Source organism: Macaca fascicularis, chromosome 5 (genome assembly GCF_037993035.2).
Source record: "Macaca fascicularis isolate 582-1 chromosome 5, T2T-MFA8v1.1".
Lineage (NCBI taxonomy): Eukaryota > Metazoa > Chordata > Mammalia > Primates > Cercopithecidae > Macaca > Macaca fascicularis.
In genome coordinates, this window is record NC_088379.1 from 130,005,167 (window position 1) to 130,029,305 (window position 24,139).

Here is a 24,139-nt window from a genome sequence, read left to right on the forward strand (position 1 = left end):
ATCAAAATATGTTTCAGGGCAAGTCACACTGACCAAATGAAAATTTAATGTTTACTAATTGTTCATTTTAAACCAAAACAAAATCACCATCTGAACAAAATGTATATTCAGTATTACTTTTCTATCTGCAAAAGTTATAATATTGAGTAAAAAAAATTCCAAAATATAGACATACTGCTTTATCATTTTCTTTATTCAAAAATGAGCTTAATCATGGAACAAATTTTGAGAAAACTACTAGATACCAATTAACTGCCATTATTTGTGAGATGTGCATACTATTCAGATTATCTTTCCACTTTTGCAAAATCTCATAGAAAGATTTGCCCCACTATGCAAAGAAAAAAATTGAGTTAATTGAAACACTCAATTTAAGTCATCATTTGAATGATGGCGAAGATAACACCTGAAATTTATTTTTCCTAGTAATTTTGTGTAGTCGTATTTGTTTTTCTTGAGTTTCTCTTTATTTAATTCTCCTCTGTTTGTTGGCACTCTATCAATCAGTAGCAGAGAACAGAGAAATCATTGGATTCTCTACTGGAATGAACTAGAGGCAGTATGGAAAACAGTGTTGCCAAGTCAACCAAGCACTCAAAATAGAATTAAAATCTCATGATAACTACAACCACAATATGCCAAGAGGGAAACAAAAAAGAAATTGTTCCCAAATGAGAGAGGAGGGAAAGCAGCATGGAGTAGTAAGACTTTTGGTTCTTTGAATAACGTGCTTTATGTCCTTGAGTGATTCACTTAATTTTCCTGGGTTTTGGATTCCTCTCTGTAAATTGAGAGGATTGGACTAAATCAGTAGTTTCCAAATTATGAACCTTGGAATAATTGCAAGGGGCCTTGAATTTGTATGTTTTATATACTTCCACAGTCACCAGGATCCAAAAGTCCCATTGAAGTCATGTGGAAGCTGGAAAAATAGTTTTACATTTTTAAAAAGGTTCTTATATAAGATATACTGGCTAAATAACATATGAAGTTTTCTTAGACTACAGAATACCATTATCTTATGAGTTAGATATCCAGATGTTGAAATGTTGAAGTGCATAATTCTTTATTGAAGTCTTTCTTGCAAAAGCAGCATTGTTACTGCAAGGAACAATGGCTAGCAGTTGGGACTCAGGTTTCTAGGCCAAACTTTCATGCATTAATTTTGTGACCTTGGGTGGGTTATTTAAATTTTCAGTTTATTTGTTTGAGGTAACTATTTGAAAAGACTTAGACAAATTTTAAAGTGTTCTTCAAGTACAAGATGGTTTTATTGCTTCTATTCATCAACTGCTCTCGGGCCTCATAATGCTAAATTTGCAGAGCAGAAATCTGAATTAGCTGTCAGGTCTGTTTATTACTGTGGCTCTTCTTGTTTCCTCCTTTTCTTTTACTCCATCCGTATTAGTATGCCATTTATCTCCCCAGTTCATTTTTCCACTATAAGACTGATATATTATTTGTGGCTTAAGGATTTTTAATACTTACATAACTCATGCAGTAATACTTGCTATTTTGAGAAGATAAATAATGTAGATGTATCTTATCTTATACTTAAAGACAATTAAAAGCAAGCCAATAGATTGCCTAAAGTTGCATAGAAAATAATAATTTAATATCATTTTGTATTCCAATTATTTTTGTCTCCTTCTTTGTGCCTGTAAATTTCTTGAAATACAGTCATGTCACTTAACCATGAAGATATGTTGTGAGAAATGTGTCCTTAGGTGATTCTGTCCTTATATGAACATCATAGAGTGTACTTACACAAACCTGGCTAATATAGCCTACTGTACCCATAGGCCATATGGTATAGCCTACTGCTCCTAGGCTACCAACCTGTACAGAGTGTTACTGTATTGAATGCTGTAGGCAATAGTAACACAGTGGTGAGCGTTTGTGTATCTAGACATAGCTAAACATAGAAAAAGTATTTCGTTGTGCACTACATTGGGACAGCTACTGATCAGAATTTTTCAGCTCTATTATAATCTAAAGGGATCACCATTGTATATGTGGTCATTGAAACGTCACGATACATGGCATGGCTGTTGTGATTCTTTTTTCCTCAACTCACTCCTCAGCTGTGTGCGCGTGTGTAAGTGCTTGCATATATGTGCCTTTTTCTCTCCTTTAGAGCGGTGCTTAGTAAAAAGCTCCCATTTCTATTCTTGTTAGTTACTCATGTGTCTCTCTGATAGACCTCATGATCACTGAAGCTGCTGTTGTCCTGGGAGGGATGCTCAGTTTGCTGAGAAACTGATGGAAACTCACTCCTTGTCCAGTTATTGGATTCCGAACTCAAGCGGTGTGAGCAGAAGGACTTGTTTGGAAAGGGAAAATAAGGGGTTATCTCTTGAAACAGAAGGGATTAGGGCTTCAAATGTCTGGATGGATGAAGGACCTAGTTTTCAGAATTATTAAAGATAGTCTTGGAAAGCAGTACAGATTCCTCAACACTCAACAGCCTTACTCTTCATATCAACTTTTAATCTACCTTTTAACAAAGTTTTACAGATGTGAATGAATGTTACAAAAGGTCAACCAATTACATATTCATCAGAAAATAGAGGATGGAGTAATGAAAGGCCATTTTTGTTTTACTGCAGGAAAACACATGAATCTAATTTAAAGGAAAAAATCTTCTATAAGAATAAGTTCTTCTATATTTGACATGCTTGGCAAGGGAGCACATGATTTCTTTTTTGGTAACTTGACAGGTATAATTACAATCTAAAAGTAAAAAAAAAAAACTTTCTTGAATAAAAATGTAATAGACTACTATTTTTAAAATTTACTTTGCAGTAGATTGATATTAAGAAACTACTTTGATCAAAATTCCCCTAAATTGAAAAACAAAATCCATCTAAAAGTAGAAAATTTTAGGACACTTGTTAAATTTTATTTTTGAGACAGGGTCTGGCTCTGTTGCCCAGACTGGAGTGCATCACGGCTCAATGCCACCTCTACCTCCTGGGCTCAAGCCATCCTCCCACCGTGGCCTCCCAAGTAGCTGGGGCAACAGGCAGTAGAGACAGGATTTCACCATGTTGCCCGGACTGTTCTCAAACTCCTGACCTCAAGAGATCTGCCAGCCTCGGCCTCCCAAAGGGTTAGGATTGCACGCATGAGCCACCATGCCCAGCTTATTTTAGGACATTTGTAAAGGTGTATATAGCAGAGATTTGTTGATGTTCTGGTCCCTACTTTTAATTTCTTTAACTTACCTCTCAACCCATCTAAATACGATATGTAAATCTTTTCATAGCTCTCAAAACTTTTTCCCCATTAAGCATTATTTTATTCTGTCTAAAGAAATGTGCTATTGGCATTTTAGTGATATAATTTATTACTAGATAATATTCCATAAACAACTTACAACTGACAATTATTTATCCTGATATATATTCTTATCAGGAGCAAACTACGTAAAGTATGTATGCTACTTTCCTCGGAGTTATTAAAGAAAATAAAAGAGGAATTAAGAACGTAAAGCATCCCTTATCTTAAAGAGGTTACCATCAAGTTGATTACATATGGAATTTGGTATAAACTAAGGCCCTGTTATAAATTTACTTCATCTTCAGAGTAATAGTCACCATTTCTTGAGTAACTATTAGGTTCCAGCAACTGTACTAAGCACTTCATATAATCATCTTAATTTTCTCACAAGAATCTTTTGAAGCAGATATTATTAGGATTTTAAAGTAAAAGAAACTGGGACTTAGAGATTAATTAACTTTTAAATTATCACATAGCAACAGATATCAGCAGAACCACTGGAAGTGATAAATAATAAGGATTTATTATACTGATTTGACCTTATGCATTTGTGAGAGCTGGTTTAACCATCTACGTAAAGATTGTCTTTCTGTCTAGTGATGGAGACAGACATCATAAGGAAAGATACTTGGGAAGAGATGATGGATTTGAGCTAGGGAAAAACAAGGACAAACTGCACCTCATTATGAATAACTGGCTGCTATGGGGATAGCCTGGAACTGTATCAGGCTCTCACCTTCCCTAAGCCTCCAGTTTTGACAATAGGAGTCCATGCAAGATCATCTAGTACCCTTTGTCATGGAGCTAAACACACACCTGTTCCAGGATTTGGGGAGGCAAAAGAAAGATGGAGCAGGAGCTGAAGGAACCTTGGGTCTGGTTGCTGTCCCACGCACTGAGATGAGCTGACAGATAAGTGACCATGTGCATGAGGTGCAATGGCACCTGGTAGCCCTGCACTGAACTTAGCTCAAAAAATATTTTAAAAAATGACTGATGGTCTTGGGTAAAATAGCTACTCTAAACTCCAGGCTCACTTGGAAATAGCAAGACAGAGAATTGTGAGAATTGTAGTCTCAGCTTGGCTTAATTAACCCAATACAGTCATGTGAATCCATGGTGAATCCATGATTCAAACATCGATTTTCTTCTGATACCACACACTATTAACCTCCATGCAAGGGTATATTGTCCCATTTCCTTATGGGTTATTCATTCTATGTTTTTGTTACTGTAATCAACAGTGCTCCTAATTTTTCTCACCCACAACACTTCTGTGTAAACCTACATAATTTGGGAAATAAAGTAAAGCTGAAGCTACAGTAAAATTCGCTGATCAGAAAACAAAAATTCTCTAAAAGTTAAAAATGTTGCTTTATTTTGGCAGTAAAATAAAAAGAACTGACACTGGCATCACTGCCCCCTGCTATCCTTCATCCTCTTTTGGCTGAGTTAGAAAATCCTGGAACTGAATCTACTTCAAGAAAGACTCACATTCCTACCTTCCCCCCACAGCCAGAGCATGGCTACCACCAGGGAAAACCCTACCATTCTCTTTATTCTTGTTTCCATTTGTAAACCCATGATATCCAGGACTACCAAGTGATTCTTTTTTCCCAGACCCTAATCTGTACCCAGCTCTGTAACATTCTTTTATGTATCTATCAGTTACCACTCTGCAACTTCAGTAGGATCAACAATTCAGTCTTAAGAAATATTTTCCACCTTTTGCTAAATGGGCCTCTCACTTTCTTACTGTCACAGAAACCTGACTCTCCCCCGAAGCCCCAGAATTCCCCACATCCCTCTCAGTGACTATTTTCTCTTCTAGTGACATAGATGATAATTCTGTTCTGCTCAGGCATTTCCAAGCCAATTTCCTTTCTTTTCTGTAAGTTCCCCAGCTTTGGATCATACCACATACCACACTCTATACCTCCTTGTTGTACTTGTAGCCATCTATGAAACCAAGGCCACTCTCTATCCTTCTTTGAAGAGTTTTGCTCCTGCCCCATTGTCACTTCTTCTACAGTACCCCTGTCACATCCTGGATAACTTCCTTATTGATTTAGATGAAACATGCCCATTTCTACTCTAATACTTTAATCTTTTTTTCCTTATAATAATTGCATTCTTAACCTACTTAATAAACTCATTTTCTCATAATCATAGTTTTTGTCATTAATAACTATAATTATTCTATAATCTCAGTTTTGAGGATCTTGTTCTCAGAAAACCAACCTTTTCCTCTATCTCAGGCTAGTCTCCTTACTCCAATAATATTTTATCCCTATCAGGATGTACAATACATTGATCCTCTTCACTTGTCTATACTCATTACTCTGGGGATCTCATTAGTCTTATGGTTTCAATTACCTTCCAAATGCTGATGTTTTCTTTTGTTTTATCTTCCATCCACAAATTTCCCATGAACTGTAGATTTATACATCCAAGTGCTTGACAACTCAAGCTTTTTCATGTGTCAAACTGGATTTTTTAGCCCCTCTCCCCTAATTTATTTCTCTTACAATCTTTGACATTTTGGCTAATGGCAGTTTCACTTTTCCAATTGCAACGACCCAAAATCTGAAGGGTATCTTTCATTCTTTCTCTCTTTCTTTCACAACTTGTATGTAATCTAAAGGTAAATTAAGCCAGCCTGCTTTTAAAATATAGACAGAAAGTGACCTCTTCTCACTTTCAATGGCACCACTTTTATGAAAGCTTATTTTACTTTTTTGCCTGGATTGTTTAACTCTTTCCACGCTTTTCACCTATTCTCAGAACAAAAATCAAACTCGTCCAATTAAAATAACCAAATTATGTCACGTTCTCCGTAAAAGTCTCCAATAATTTCTATTACCACTCAGAGAAAAAAGCCAAAGTCAATAAAAAGCCTTAGTTTCTCTATGTGGTTATACACCCTGTTTCTTCTCAGATGTCACCTCCTATTAATTTCCCTATTAATTTCCCTCTCTGGTAGAACTTGAATATCCAACCTCATTCCACCCTCATTCCTTCGGAGAAGTTATAAAGCTAACCTCTCCATTTCCTAGACTCCCTAGAATCTGGGTTGTAAACTATTTTCTACGGACTAAATGCACTTGTGAGTGATTCAAAACTTAGAAGAGAGGGAAAGATCACTTCCTTTGCCTGAGTTCATTGAGGCAGTTGAAATGGTAATCTCAGTATCCTGTGCTTGTCTCTGGCTTCACTCATATGTAGGCACTGTGGTATCATGAGGGATGATAGTAGTAGACACCAGTCTCTGTTCTTTCCATCACAGCTAAGATGGTAGAGTCCTTCAACTCCTTAAACCAGTAGCAGACCTTTCTTTGATTCTGTAAACATAGCATTCCCTATATTCAATGTTTTGTTCTGTTTGATTTACAAAGAGCAATTCCTGTTCCTGTATTCAATGCCTATTGATACACTTCCTCTTTCTCACGTAGATCTTCAGAAACATGTCATTGTCTCAGTGAGATCTTTACCTGCCACTGTTCCTAAAATTTCACCTTCCCCAAGACATTGTCTATCTTCATTGCATGATTTTTTCTTAGCACTTTTCATTTTTTAGTATGTAATTTGTTTCATATATTTACCTGTTTCTTATATCTGCCTTTCCCTCCCCACATCAAGAATAAAAGCTTTATAAAAGCCAGGATTTAAAACAAGGTCATTGCTGCATACTCCCAACTTCCTCCTCAGAACAGTGCCTAGTATGTTGTAGTTACTCAAGAAATACCTGAGTGAATGAATTTGGCTAGGAACTGTGACCCTTTATTCTATGCTTCAGTTTGATTTCTTATGTATGTGTGCAAAAGGATAAGAATATATATGCACATACATTATTGTTAAATATATCCATTATTTATAAAAGACTAGATTTATTTAAATCTATTTTGTGTAATGGTACGAGTGGAATGGTATTCAATATTTCTGCATTTTCTCTTCTTTTTCAGAGGGTTACAAAGCAGTGCTGTTTCAAACTTTACTGATAAATCGAAACAATCGCTACAAAATCTGAGAAGTGTCCTGAATGGAAGAAGGAGTTCATTGTTGGAGTTTTTGACCTCAGATTCCATTTGCAATAACATGAGAAAAGGATTTTAGTTTTCCAGTTGACCCCAGATATTTGGTTGGTTTGATCAGGCTTTACAGATTTTTATTTTTAGCTGTTTGGTTTCATTAAATCTAAGTTTCCAGATTTTTCTGAAGTGTTCTCTGTAGCTTCTTTCTTCATTATATTTCAGTATCAAGTGAAAGGGCAAGGCCAAGGCAGAATCTATAGGCTTCTTTGCCTCTTTGTAAATAGAGAAATTACATTATGAAATGCAGTAGGCCTTCCTCTCGTTCTTTGTATTCTTTCTGTCCTGGATGGCTGCTTTCAAAGGTCATGAATACTTCCACTGCAAATAATTGGTGCCACTTCCCCCAACTCTTGCACAGACACACAGACACTAAAATACTCAGACATGCACGTGCATAGGCATGCACACTCAAGAAGGATACATTGTCCTCTCCTCTAACTACTAACAAAATATGGAAAATCAATATTTTTTCAAACCATCAAGACATGTTGGCTTCTCTTTCTACTATCTGATTCTTCACATGTAATCCCATATTTGGAATTAGAAGAGCTAAATAGCCCATTCCATTATTCCCAGGTAAAGGGAAACTGAAGAACCTTTCATATAGGGTAAAACATCCAAACAAATAAATGACTTTCTCTTCCACAGCTGGGTTGAGTTGAGGAGTTATTTCTTTCTCTTATCATACCAGATCATGGGTCATTTGAATTAAAACAAGAATGTTAGTTCCCTTTAGGGCCTTGGAATTGTTATTGACCTTCCTGTTCTTCTCTTTCCCTGTTAGGTTTGTTTGGCTCTTCAGATGCCTAAGAATCTTTATAATTTTCAGACAAATAGATCAAAGCCTCTGGAATCAATGAGACTGTCAGGAAGAAGGATTAAGATATTCTAAAACTGGCATAATATTATTTTTAGTAGTAACATATAGTTATTTTTAAACCCCTGAGTATTATAAGGCTGTCATATTGGTATATTGTAAGGATATTTTTATGATGTGACACGGTTGATTTTTTTTTTAAGTGGGAAAGCACTTACTCTACAGAATAGAGAAAACTCACTCTTACTCTTGCTTTCTCTATAGATGCATGTGTCTTTACATAAATACATATTTCACTGCATTAATTTCAGGTTGCCAACAAAGTTTGATGCATTTGGATGTTTTTGTTTCTTATTTTATATATTTGTATATAAGTTATACAAAATAAATATATTAACATATTTAAGTGTAATTTAATAATTTCACATTATTTATATATTATATATGTTATTTTATAACAATAGAAATCCCCTAGATGACATTATTACAGAACCAATATTACTGATTGCTCTTTATGGAACTTTTAGTAAGTTGGCCCTGAAGAAATCCAGTTAACTGATTAATTAATGTCTGTCCATCCACCCATTCTCATAGTAAGCTTTTATTGAGTATCTAATATCGATCTAGTGTTGTGAAAAAAGCTAAGGATGCAAAAAACAATGATCCATTTTTTTCCCTGAGTCACAGTTCAGTGGGTAAGATAAACACACAGTGCCTTCCCATCACAGTATAATACAAACAATAATCAAAATACATGTGGAGATACATGTAATGGCTTTTGAGTTAACTTAAGCTTGTTTTTCTTAGATATTTAGTATTTAACTTATATTATTGCCTTTGTTTAAACTATCAAGGTCTGCCTCAATGAAAATAAAAAATTTCCCCCTGGGAATTGTTTTTCTAAAGCCTCAAAAATTTGTTTATTTAATAATTGTTTCTAATCACAGCTTTAGCTAAAATGTTGTTAGTGTTGAAACAAGCCCAATTGTCCCATAAAACTAATATTTACAGTTCTTTGAATAAATACAGAAATTGTGCCTCCCTGGTCTTAAAACTTGAAACTTACATTTTTCTCATCTGAGTTCCTCAGGAAACAGACCCTCACACAGTGAAATGAAATTCATCAGATCACCGCATTCATGTCAGATACCTCATACATCATGACTGCTTCCTCATTCCTCCTTAATTCCTGTTTTCCTGCCTTTCCTGCTATATAAAGCCTCCAGTATTAATTGGGCAGGCAGAAGAATTTGAAACTTCATCTCCCATTCTCCTCAGCTGCAGCACCTGATTAAAGCCTTCTTCCTTCGCAATACTTGTTGTCTCAGTGACTGGCTTTCTGTGCAGTGAGCAGTAGGACCTAGACCAAACTCCTGGCATTTTGGTAGCATTATGAATTAAGAGAACAGAGATTTTGGTTTGTTGTATATTCTTGAAAGTGACTGAAATGTGGCTTAATAAAAGAGTCTTTTTCTGTAGCACTGATCTCTTCAGAAAATATGGTGTGACAAGAGTTTGAAGGAAACAGCCAGCTGGTCATGTGTTATAATTCAGCAATGACTGTAGTTTCAGGAGAAGACAATTGATTCACCAATTAGGCAAGTAACAAAAGAGCATAACTTTAAACAAACTTTTTGACATAAAAACATTACTAGGCTCATCTGAGGACATGTTCTAAAAATTGTATTAATTTTTAAATTTACATTTTCAGTACAATGCTATAATATAGTCTTATAAATATATTTCAAGTTTAATGTCCTAAAAGTAAAAGATAAACTATTTTAGAGAAGTGTTCTCTTAAGATTTGCTTCCACATCACCCTGATTCTCAATTACAATGCTGATGATCCCCTACTTGCAATGGTTTGACTTAGAATTTTTGTTGACTTTACAATGATATGAAAGTGATATGCATTCAGTAGAAACCACACTTTAAATTTTGAATTCTGATCTTTTCCTGGGCTAGTGATATACAGTGTGATGCTCTCTTGTGATGCTGGGCAGTGGCAGCCAGCCACAGCTCCCAATCAGCCATGCAATCATGACAGTAAACAGTCAATACTGTACTCTACAGTGTACTGTAATCAATAAATTACCTAAGATACCCACCATCAACTTGAATATATTATGTAAATATTAGATACATCTGTTTTGTTAGTGCAAAGCAACTGATGATTGTTCTACCAGCTATAGAGAAAACTAGTAATCTTTGTATCTCTTCTATTTAAATCAATAGTTGAATTCATAAATGTCACACATTTCATACAAAATATAAGATTAAGGTAATGTATATATATATACTAAAAATATTATTATTTCTAAATGCTATTCCTTTGTATTTCTAACGTGAATTTGTGTCTTTGAAGCCATTAATCTTATATATTTCAGTCAGGGATTCAGAAAGGAAAAGGTGTTTTGATGAAAATAGCAATTAAGGATGACCTCTAATAAAACAGAATGATCATTATCCAAAGAAAAAGCAATGTCTCTAAAGCCTTTTATAGTAACATCCCATTGCATTCACTATTTCAAAATTTTACCCACAACAGAGTTATTTTCTGTCATTTCAATATTTATATGCATTCCTTTAAACAAAATATTTTGGATTTCCACTTATAGATAAATCAGTCTGTGCACAGGTTAAAATTTCTAATATAAAAATGTTAGTACCTGAAGTTCAGGGGTTCCAGGCTTATAAGAGAATCATAAATAAAGAAGTAAAATCTCTCTGAGTCACCAGAATCAAACTATGTTTCATTCTCTGGGTCACATTTATCCTCCAGGTATTGAGAAGGTTCTCTTTCCAAAAACAATCTGCTCTATATTTTTCTATGAGAATGTCACTACCACAAGTAGCCTTTAACTGATTTTTATCTGAGAAAATGAAATAACTCTTATGCGCTTTTTAAATTTTTAAAGAATATTTATTAGATCAAAAACAGAATAAGGATTTTTTTATGTACTTGTTACTTCAGAAAAAGGTAGTGATTGTAATTCTTCAAAGTTTCGTCAAGTCACAATTATTATGATCCTTGTCACTAGCGCCAAAACAAAGAGAAGAGCGATATAATTTTCCTGTAATATTATGTCCCTGGAATCCAGTCCATAAAATTGAAGCCAAAGCAGATTTCTTTTATTAGATTGCTAGATAACTGTATAAGCCACTGCATTTATAGTTACGGGAAATTTGCCTTATAAAATAAAGCAAGCTAACTGGCAGCAACACAAAAATGTAGGTAGTTTTCTTGGCAAAAAGTGTCATCTAAATTTCACGGTTTATTCTCAATATACATATAAAATTTTATAAAATAAAATTATTTAAAATTTAGACTTGTTCCCCCACTGATTGTGTCTGTTCAACTCAAAACATAATGGTCTATGCCATATTCAGAGGCTTTGCTGGGTGCCTAACAAACATTACTAAAATTTGCATTAATCATGATGTTGGGCAAGAAATAAAAATGATCCTGAGGTTTATCTTGGTAGCCATTTTAATTTTTCAAATGTTGTCAAGCCTAAAAGCCATTAAAAACAGCTGGTTCATGTCAATCTAGTGTGTCAGCATCAAATACAGTTCTATCTAAAACTGTTAGGGTTAAAATGAACCAAGCTTAGATTTAATAACTAAACACAAACAATAACTTTAATTTTGGAATACTGTTATGAAAAAAGATAATAGTATACACAAGTTACTGAAGCCTTTTGACATCTTGAAAAATGTTCAGTAAACACCTTACAATACTTAAGGCCCTTTTCAAATTTGTATTGATTTTTATTAAATTCAGAAGTTTAAAATTATTTGTGGAGCCAGGCATGGTGGCTCACGCCTGTAATCCCAGCACTTTGGGAAACTGAGGCAGGTAGGTCTGAGGTCAGGAGTTCGAGACCAGCCTGGCCAACATGATAAAACCCCCATCTCTACTAAAAATACCAAAAAAAAAAAAAAAAAAAAAAAAAAAAAAAAAAAATTCCCGGCATGATGGCAGGTGCCTGTAATCCCAACTACTCGGTAGGCTGAGGCAGGAGAATCGCTTGAACCTGGGAGGCAGAAGTTGTAGTGAGCCAAGATCATGCCACTGCACTCCAGCCTGGTGACAGAGTGAGACTCTGTCTCAATAAATAAATAAACAAATAAATGTAAAAATAATACAATTTGTGGATTTTTGTTTAAGGTATTTTCACCAGATACAGATAGGATGTATTCTCTACAGGACGATTTTTGACTCAAAAAAAAAAAATTATACTATTTTATTTTGATTCTACTTACGTTTGAAATTTAGTATACTACTCATTTCAAAATTCTGTGTCTATAATATTTTATATAACTGCTTATTGAATAATTGATGGACAAGATTTTAAAAATCATATCTAGAAAATGAAAAAGTAAATTTCAAATAATTTTCCATTAAGATAAAAACTTAAATTCCCAAAGGGCACTACATTTAGATAGTAAATCTGATTATGAGTCTACAATGTTATTGTTTCTTAATCCTTTAAATTTATGAAACTCTAACCTATTTGGGGAGGTATCATTCATAAACCAACATAGCTAAATAATACTGCTTTCTTTCTATAATAAACAACCATCATATCAACTCATTAAGCTATACAATTTGGAGTAACTATCTTCCAGCTTATGAATTTACCACTTATAAGCTTCCTGGTTTTTGAAAAATTACTGAACAATCTATAAAGCAGGGTTAGTTTACAGAGATGCTATTAGCACCTTGTTGAATTTCAAAGACTTTATAGCAAATAACACTTTTTACAAATGTTTAGCATAGTTAATAACTGGCACCAGAATTCTCTTTCTGAAGGAAGCCTTCCCAAAGAAAAATATTTTTATAGTCCAACTGATTGCAGAATATAGAATGAAAGGGCAGAAGAAAGCAATTGTTAAATTGTTATATATAACAATATGCAAAGAATTGTGTTTAGAAAAAAAAAAAAACATTTAAAAAATATGGTATATAGGTGTATAAAATTTTTAATATAATATTGATAAAATTGTAGGCCTGTATATTTGGTAATGGCTTAAGATATTTTTAAGCATAGTGATTTTAATATTTAACTTCAATATGTTTAATATATTAAATGTAATAGTCAATTTCAATTACGCTTTTGAGCTGTAACTCCCCCGTTCTTCATAAGCCTTTAGTAAAATCTTCCATGAAAACATACACAGTGACTTTGTGAGTCACCCCTAGCCATTCTCTCATCCATACAAATCAAGAAAAGGAGTTGATTGGGTAATGCAGGTACAGACTAGCAACATTTCCATTAGTAAGGGAAAAAAAAAAATCCCTGGAAGCTGTAACTCAGCACCAAAAGATGCTAAAAAGCTTTTGCTGGTAGTGAAATCAGTAATGAATAACACAGATCTTCTGCCCTACAAGTTTTCAACAAGTAAAGAAATAGATGCAGTCATCAGATAAAAGGAAATTAAACTACTGGTTCTGCTGTATATATTTCATAGCTGGATTAGCTGAACTGGAGAACTTGCCTCAATCCACATCCAGAATGTTGCTTCCTACTGCCTTTCATCTGCTCACACCTGGATGCCTACCTCTTCATGGACCCACACATTCCCCTGAAAGTTTCTCTTTTTGAGGGCAGAGAAGGAATGCGTCCTCAGGACAGGACATTTCCAAAGGGAGAACCTAGATGGGGCCTTCCTTACCTGCTTAATTCCTTCTTTCTGGTCACACTCTTGAGAGAGAATTATTATTTTTTGTTTAGGGAGAGACTAGAAGTTGTCTAGGAAATCTTCTCATGAAACATGTCAAGAGGACTAGAGTTCGCCAAAATATTACTGAGACAGTTGCTTTCTTCACCCATGGGAGTTGACTGTCAAGGCTCTGGTGTCCAGACTGTAGCTGTCAGAGAAGGGAACACCTTGCTTCTAATGTCACCACTTGTACTTAGTGTTTTATTCTGGGTCTACGTGTTGGTGTTTGGGAAAATGCCTGTTCCCCATTTCTCACATATTTATAGTGGGAAGGAAATTCCCAGTCTGCAGGAGTAACAGGGTAGGGAAATTTGTACACTATTTTCCCTAGGGAAGATTGAGGAGATTGAGAAGGAAACTAGTCATGCGTTTCCTTTCTTCCTTGGAAACCTGTGCTCAGGAGGCAGCCATTTTCTGCTTATCTATGTGTCATATTTTCCAGGTAGACTAGATACCTTCTGTTTGCCCTCTAGTCCCACTGTCTACTTTCTTTTAGCCTGGAATCCATCCCAGAATGCTGACTTGCTTGAAATATAAGTGACTTTCCACACCCCCGCTCCCCGCCGCTCCCCGCCGCAGGCTTCTGAGTGTACATGGCCAATAGGGAGTCCTGGCAGAAGGTCGAATAGAAGCAGAACATTGAGTTCAGGTTGTTTATTGCTCTGGTTTGCCTCCCTGCAGGGATGCCCATCTCCTCTCAACATGGCCCTCCCTGCACGACTTTCTCCTTCTGTGTTTTATAACTGCTTTGTGCTTCAGGCATTGAAATAGCTCTGCTGTAACCAGTCCATGGGTCTTTGGCCTATGCCTTATCCATACATTTCTAAATAGTTCCTTTATTTATACTTGCTTAAATGACTAATTTCTTTCTGAGACCATGACTTAGACCCAGAGTATTTTGGGGTGGTAGGCTTAATTCAGAGAAATTTTAGAAGTCGATGGTGATGCTAATTCCAACATTCATTCCCTAATCTACCTGTACTCATAATAAAGTTGATAATAGATCTCCATTTCTCTTACATGAATATCTACTTTCAGGGCTGGTTCAGAGCTCAAAAGGAGAAGAGAAGGGCATTATTTCTATGTCTTTATAAAACTCCAATGTCTTGGTGCATGGCCAGTAAACTTGAGGAATGGCAAAGTCCTGGCATTTGAGGCCCAAAATAATACGTGGATATGGAATATGAGGCTGCTTCTGTGGCCAAGGGAAGGGTTTTTAAGATTCAGACTTCAGTGCTTTTGTTGATGTGGATTTGGCCATTTTTTCCCCTTGGCAGTTTGCAGCAGTTTATTGAACTTATACAGCTGTATATATTTTTTAAACTGGCATGATCTTCAGTAAAACACCTTGGTCTTAGTATGTAGACTGCTATGGTTAACCTTTAGCTACACAGAGATACATGTTGCCAAGACAAGGTTTAAATCACAGTGAAGTCTCAACTCCATGCTTCAGCATACAGACTATTTGGGCATTGCGGGGTAGAATATATATTTTGTTCTCTCTGAAGAATATTTCTCAGTTCTTTAGCTGTCTAGGATTCTGAAGATCAAAAGGCAGCTCTTCAGTGTAGAATACTGAATATTATTAGAATCTGAAATATTAGAAACTGGATTTTACATTGTTAAGTGATAGGCCTTAGAAGATAGATTAGCTGACACAGGTTTCTCAGTCTTCCTTGGAACTGCTTAAAGGGCAAGGAGAGGTGATCTGGGCTCCTTTAGTTCTGTGACTGATCCTCAAGCTTATGGTCACTCTGTGCTCCATTCTCTATCAATCTGATGTTTACTCTAATTTATTAATAATACAATATATGGCCAGGCGCAGTGGCTCAAGCCTGTAATCCCAGCACTTTGGGAGGCTGAGACGGGCGGATCACGAGGTAAGGAGATCGAGACCATCCTGGCGAACACGGTGAAACCCCGTCTCTACTAAAAAAAACACAAAAAACTAGCCAGGTGAGGTGGCGGGCGCCTGTAGTCCCAGCTACTCGGGAGGCTGAGGCAGGAGAATGGCATAAACCCAGGAGGCGGAGCTTGCAGTAAGCTGAGATGGCGCCACTACACTGCAGCCTGGGCAACAGAGCGAGACTCCGTCTCAAAAATAAATAAATAATAATAATAATAATACAATATATGACCAAAGTTTGGGATTTTGGAGATTTTGATTGCAGCTTCACTCATGAAAGTGGGGTTCATCTCATGAATAAACAAATAAGGAATATAAAGCTTTGTAGGTAAGAAGTGTTGCATTTTCTTGGGGTGAGAGATACCATGAAAGTATTATTAACCCAAGGCCAAAAAGTAACTGAAAAAGGCTTAAGGCTGCTAGAATCCATTTAGGGAAGAATCAAATTGGTTTTGCACATATGCTTTGGTTTATTGTCACAAGAGAAGAAAGGAGAAAAAAAAAAGAAAGAAAAAGAAAAACAAGGCAATTCCATTGGAATTGTTTTATTTGTAAAGTACATACTATGCTACACTGTGGGCCACCAGTAGCCAAAAAGACAGCTCCTGTTCTCCTGCCTTAGGTTCTAGTAAAGAGACAGGTAACGCATATATTTTAAACTTAAAGGCATATATAATAGAATATCTGAGGTTAATATACTTTATAAAGAAAAAACAGAAAAGGATAAAGGAAAACTGAGAAGCCTGTGCTATTTTAGCAAAAGATAACAACAAGAACAACGAAAAAAAACCAAAAAGCAACCATTCTGGAAATGTAACTTTGAGGAGATAATTAAATGAAGTCAAGAGGTTAGGCATACAAATATCTCCAGGGACACAATTCAGGTAAAGGGAACAGCAAGTGCAAAGATCCTAAGACAGGAATAAATTTGTTTTGGCCAAGGTACAGAAAAAGATGCAAGAAGTGTGTGTGTGGAGGATTGGAAGGAGATGAGGCACCAGCACAGCCAAATAAGGCTTTCTACGTAATGGAATGCCTGTCTGGCTGCCTACCCAAATTGCTAGTGGGGGAGGATGCTGAGGCTCCCTTCCTCAGGCGGTCCCATTATGGATCAGCCTCTTGCGTGTGCTAGTCACAAGGAAGTGGCTATGAGCAAGAAAGCTCAAAGACATCAAAGACTCACTGCCATTAAAGCACCAAAACAGTCTATCTTGGTCTCACCTGAAAGTTCAACCTCCCAGCATATTGCTATGGTCTCCAAATATTTCTATATTTCTTAAAATGTCCTGGTCAATGGATTAATGAGGAGAAATAGATAAAACCTGTATCTTCCTCTCCAACTTCTGAACCAGCAAAAAATAGGCACTGAAGTCAGAGAAGTGAAGGACAATCCATCTGCTTTGTGACTGATGAAGCTAAATTGGAGAGAAGTTTACCTGGTCTGTGCCAATAATCAGTGTTTCTAATATTTCCCCCTTAGATTAAATTTACCAACCCAGAATTGTAGATTTTAGAGCCAGCTTCCCTATGGGGTAAAGCCATACCTGGTAAACCTACAGCATGGAGGAGCAGGCAACATGAGTGTTCTAAAGACAGGTCCCTTGGGAAGGAGAACCTGTCCCCACACCACTGAGACTCCCAGATCCCTTTATATATGTGTGTGTGTGTGTGTGTGTGTGTGTGTGTGTGTGTGTGTGTGTGTATATATGTATAAAATATCAGGTTGGTACAAAAGTAATTGCGGTTTTGGATGTGAATTTTAAGTCATTATAACTAGGCTCAAACATACCTTTATTAATCAAAATAGGAACCATCACAATCAACACATTTTTCTAATGAGAAATAAGTTTGTTTATTCCTGTAGTGTAAAAATCCATGATTCAGGATTTGATGAACTCATTTTCTGCATCCTGCTGGTTGTGGAAGTATTTTGCCCACAAAAAGTTGTCAAGATGCTTGAAGAAGTGCTAGTTGGTTGGCGAGAGGTCAGGTGAATATGGTGGATGAGGCAAAACTTCGTAGCCAAATTCGTTCAGATTTTGATGTGTTGGTTGTGTGATATGTAACTGTGTGTTGTCGAGAAGAATTGGGCCCTTTCCATTGACCAATGCTGGCTACAGGCATTGCAGCTTTGGGTGCATCTCACTGATTTGCTGAGCATACTTCTCAGATATAATGGTTTCTCCAGTATTTAGAAAGCTGTAGTGGATCAGTCCAGCAGCAGACCACAAAACAGTGACCATGGCCTTTTTTTTTTTTTTTTTTTTTTTTTTTTTGGTGCAATTTTGTCTTTGGGGAGTGGTTTGGACCTTCTTCTCAGTCCAACCACTGAGCTGGTCATTGCTGGTTGTCATATAAAATCCACTTTTTGTTGCATATCACAATCTGATTGAGAAATGGTTTGTCATTGTGTAGAGTAAGAGAAGACATCCCTTCAAAATGATGATTATTTTTAATTTTGCTCAGCTCATGAGGCACCCACTTATCGCACCTTTTCACCTTTCCAGTTAGCTTCAAATGCCGAATGACCATAGAAAGGTCAACGTTGAGACCTTTGGCAACTTCCTGTGTACGTGTAAGTGTAAGAGGATGAGCTTAAATGATTTCTCTTAATTGGTTGTTGTCAACTTCTGATGGCCAGCCACTATGCTTCTCACTTTCAGGGTTCTCGTCTCCTTTGTAAAACTTCTTGAACCGCCACTGCACTGTATGTTCATTAGCAGTTCCTGGGCCAAATATGCTGTTGATGTTGCGAGTTGTCTCCACTGCTTTACAACCTATGTTGAACTCGAATAAGAATATCACTTGAATTTGCTTTTTGTCTAACATTACTTCCATAGACTAAAGTAAACAGCAATAAGTCATTAGCAAAAAAAAAAAAAGTGGGAAATGTGCATTAAAATAATGTATAACATAAGGACATTTATTTAAGAATTATTGCAATATCAAATGGCAAATTTCAACAAAGCAAAAACCTCAATCACATTTACAACAACCTAATCCATACTACTTCTTTATTGGAAAGTAGACAGTGATGTGTATAGGAGGTGTCGAAGTTGTTCTATTAAAAATTGAGAGATACATGAGGACATGGGAGCTGAGTCCCCATTAACAACGTATACACTATCAAACTGACCCTAGTCCTCCAGAATCCTGGCAAAGAATCTGGGGGAATCTGAGGCATCCCAACCCCTTGAATGATGTTCAAGTCAGTTTCATTTAGATCTCAGAGGGAAGGATCCCCTACTTGATATCTGCCATTACATTTGTAAGGTAATGTTTCCTTTTTAAGGAATTATTTAACACTGGTCAGTTTTTGCCAGATTGGATCAAAGTACCTTGGACAATAAAATTATAAACTCGAATTAGGGTTGCAACTATAATTATATCCTTCACATACTTCATTATCACTGGGTATCTGCATTTCTCTCAATCTGTCATTACGGATTATGTTAGTCTTTCATAAGCAATAATACCAAATGGACACATGAAGCACTTACTGTGAAAATAATTGTTCAATGAAATGATAGTTTGATAGACAATATCTCTACCCTCACTCCAAATGGCCCTGTTTTTACAATTAACACATTTTCGCCATACGTTTTAATAGCAGGCCATCATCTGAGTAAAATTTAGCACGACGACCTCTGTCATGAGAAATGTTTTATATATAATGTTGAATAACTAGGTCAAGATGCAGTTTCAGCATTGAAGAAAATACGTTTCTAAGTGCAAAGTGATCAATGTGTGTTTATATATGCATGTATGTAATACTGTAGCAACTTGGGTTTTGTTTTGTTTTAAATATTCTGAAATTACATATCTATATTTAAAAATATTCCTCTCCCATCAGATGAAATTATCTATAAGATTGCCTCAAATTAGAACAGAAGCAGATGTAATGGGATAGCTCTTGTCTTTAAAACTGCTGACAATGAGAATTAATCTCAAAGATTTCTTTCTGTCTCTCTTTATGCAAAAGTGCATATAAGCATTTGCCATCAGATGCACACACAGATGCTGTTGGCCCCAATGCATGCAGTGTGTGTCATTGAGCAGATCCATTTCCAGTACCTGTGACATGTCAAACTGTTTACCTTGAGAGCTGTGTGTGTGACAGCTTCTGGGAGGGGGCAAGCAAGTGCAGGGAATTGTTAACAGCATGCTTTTCTTGCCTCCCCATTTACCTCCTATTCAGTGAAATTCTTAAAGTGTAGCTGGAGCCAAATTGTCATGAAGAATGACACACAAGTTTTTCCGCTTTCAAGGCAAGCCTGGGAAATTGAATTTTAGAGGAAATGAGCAAAGAGAGAAAAACATACAGGAAGCATATGAGATGGTTGTGTATACTGTGTTCCACTTCATCCAGCAGCCCCACTCTCTTTTCTGAGCACCCAACCACTCAGAAAGGTTTGTTTTTGGAGAATGGTCCCACCATTGGCATCTATGCTTTTGTTTTAATTGCATAGCCCATGTAATTTTGTGTGGAGATTTAGTCATTATAATTGGTGCTAGAGATGATTGCTAGTGAGGCAAAACTCAAGAAAAAGCCCAGATAATTTGTGCCGTATATCAGATTCTGCTTCCAAACAGCTGTCTCATTTTGCTGCATTCATATTGCCAATTGTCAGGAGGTGCTTACGTTATATCATGTATACCAGAGTTCTTCATTTCCCAAACGTTGCCCTCTCTTTTCCCTCTTATTTTAAATAACATTTCAAACATCCTGAAAGTAATATAACAAATGTTTATTAATCTTGCTTTCCTGATTTAATAAATTGACATTTTGCCATACATTTATGAGATGTTTTTCAATAAAAGGCCACAGATAAAAGTTGAATCTCTTTGTACCCTTTACTAATCGTCCTTGTCTCCCCAGATATAATTATTTTCCTCAAATTGGCATCTTTGCTGTCCTCTGTTTATATTTGTATTATACATGCTAGGTATTCAAAAATCCTAACATTGCATTAGTTTGTTTTTTGGTATCATAAATGTCATCATACTATTCATACATTGTTTTCAGCTGCCTTTTTTTTCACTTAACACTACGTATATTAAAATGTTATCCTTGCTGATTGATGTTGCGCTTATTGATTTTTGCTGTTATATAATATCCTACCATGTGAATATAATGCAATTTATTTGTTCATTTTTTGAATAAACACTAAGACTTTTTTCCACTATAAACAATGCTGAATGAAGACTTGTGCATAACTGCTTGTACATACATCTGTGAGTTTCCATAGAGCACTTAACTGGAGATAGAATTATTCCATTACAGGTTGGATTATTCCATTACATCCAACCTGTAATGGAATAATTTCTTCAGATTTATTAGTTAATATGATTTTAGATAATATTTAGATAATATCTAATTTCTTCAGATTAATTAGATAATATGAAATTGTTCTCCAAATAGTGCTACCAATTTATACTCTCAACAGATAGTATGAATATTTGCCTGAAAAGTTGTATTCTCAGACACTTAATTTTTTACCTTTGATGAAATAAAATACAATTTCATTGCAATTTTTAGTTACTTGACTAATTTCTAGTAAAGGTGAGTATTTTTACATGTTTATTAGCTATTCTTTGAGTTTTCTGTCCATGTCATTTATGTACTTTTCTACCAAATTGTTTGCTCTTTTCATTGGATTTTAGGAATTCTTCATGTACTCTCTATGCTCTTTGTTGCTTTTGTCCTAGGGAACAGTGGTAGGACATAAATAGAAATCAATCCAAATGATAATGACATCCATTGGGTCCCACTGACCAAAGTCAAAATATCTTCTAAACTAAAAACTAATAAGGTCTTGGTAAATTCACACAAAAATCTAGTCTTTCCATTAAATACATCAGCATATTCTCATTTTGTTTTCCAGGTTTTGATTCATCATCCAGTGATTTTTTTCTTTTTATATCAGGAAAAATGTGACGAGATAACATATTTCCATCATTTTAAATTTAGCCTGAAAGTGGAAAAACTGACTGCATACTTCTGTCACCCAAGTTCAAGTGAAGGTTCAGGTCTCTAAAGTAAAAATTGTGAAACAAGTTTGACACACATTAAGATATATGTCATGTGTGTATACATGATTTAGAGTTTTGTGAACTGATTTACATGAACTGCCTTCTCTTGTACTCAGAACCTGGTAAGTAATTTGTGGGGCTCCAAATAAATATGCAGGGTACTTTTTTTGAAATAATTTTTCTGAGACAGGGCCATGTATTACTATGTTACCAAAATCCCAAGTGCTGTCTAGGTCTCACTGCTTGCTGCACAGAAAGACAATCACTGAGACAATGAGTATTGCCATATTGGAATAAGGCTTTACCACATGTTGTAGATGAGAAGATGGGAGATCTATTTCAAATCTATCTCCCTGAACTGACTACACTTGGGGGGTTTATATAGTGGGGAAGGAAGCAATCATGAAGAATAAAGGGTCTGAAATTTCATTATTTGGATGTGGTAATCTAGTGAGTTTCAGTCCCTTGCCCGATGGTGGGTTTCATGAGAAAGGAACTCAGATAACACAGAGGTTAGTTTCCAGTTTTAAGATCAAGATAGTCAGTCAATTTCCATGTTTACTCAAAAACCCTTAAATATCATTTCTAGGGGACAACTGGGTCAGTTTCAACTACACAGGCTACAGGAACATGAAACTTACCATGCCTACATTAATGTTTACTTTATATTTTCTGTACCATTATCATATTTCACATTTCCTCTATCAACTTATGTGAAACACATGCAACATTTATTTTAATTGCAAATTTGATTTTGTATTTAAACATGGTAAACACAATCTTTTAATCAGAAAGTTAGTGTCAACAATTTTTAGATAAATTGAGAAATTAATAAAATGCATACACTACTGGAGGGTGCTTATAAGTATAAAAATAAAGATAAAAGTTTTAAAAAGCATAGAACACCAATATTTATTTCACTATTTAAAAAATACTGACTCTATGATGATAGTGATAACAACTTAGTTTTCTACAGATACCACATTTCTGAGGATAAGCAGTGTTAAAAGAAAAACTTTAGATGAATTAAACTTAACAGAATTTAATTGAGAAAAGGATTTTTGAATCAGGCAGCCACCAGAACAAAAGGGGTTGAGAGAGACTTTGGCACATCTATGTGGGTGGAGAGGATTTATGGACAGAAAAAGGAAAGTGAGGTACAGAAACAGCTGGGTTGGTTACAGCTTGACGTTTGCCTTATTTGAACAAAATTTGAACAGTTGGCTGCTTGTGGGTGGTTGAATATGGTTTCTGTGATTGACCAAGGCATGGCTACTTGTTATAAGAGTAGGTTTCAGTATGTTTACACATCCAGTTAATTTCCAGTTCACTATGTACAGGGAAACCTTTAGGACAAACTTAAAATTTGTAAGGAGGCAGCTTTAGATTAGACAACAGCAACAAGACCTGTTTAACTAAATGGGGATGGGAAGGGCCAAACAGGGGTGACACTGAAATTAACAAAATAATGCTAATGTAGGATAAGACTGGTGTAGTCAGTAGCAGGAAGCATAGACAGGATAATCAGACAATTCAATAAATACTTAGTGATTACTTCCCATATTCCAGACCTCAAAGGTTGGAAATACAGATTGAGAAGAGAGCAAAGGATTTTTATTCTGCTCACAATCATTGTCTCCATAGCACAAATAGCTTTAGAATACAGATAGAGGAAGTAGGAATATTCCATATTACTTGACACTTTTCTGTTCCTATGAAAAGGAAAATCAGAGAGATTCAATATATTAATAAGTAACCAAACAGGCAAGTGGAGTTAAGCACGGAATCATTTAGAACTTGCTGAAGGTCTAAGATCTAAACTTTTAGCCACTCTCTCTATTGCAAGGACCAGCATGAGCTAACTCTACCGTTCCTTAAAGACTGTCTGAAATGCAGCCTATGCAAAGTTCTCTTGTAAATTTCCAAGTAGAACTATATTGTTAAGATACACAAAAGCATTAGTTATAAATATCCTCAGTTTCTAATTTTATTTCTAGATAGCTAATGACTTTTCAGATGTCTAAATTCCCATTTTTATTATAAATATTTTGAACTGATTTTTCAATTGCTCAACACACTACCTAACTTCTTAAATGGAATATTTGCATAACATATATGTAGGAGATCAGAATAATCCACCCCCAAATAGGCCTCTTTAGTATAAGAATTATTTTGAGCAGATTATTTTGAGAAACAACAATAGGAGAAGTTCTAAAAACAGGGTAGAAGTTATTCTTTTGTAGGGAAATTTACATCTAGAAAGAAAATCTCCATTTGGAAGAC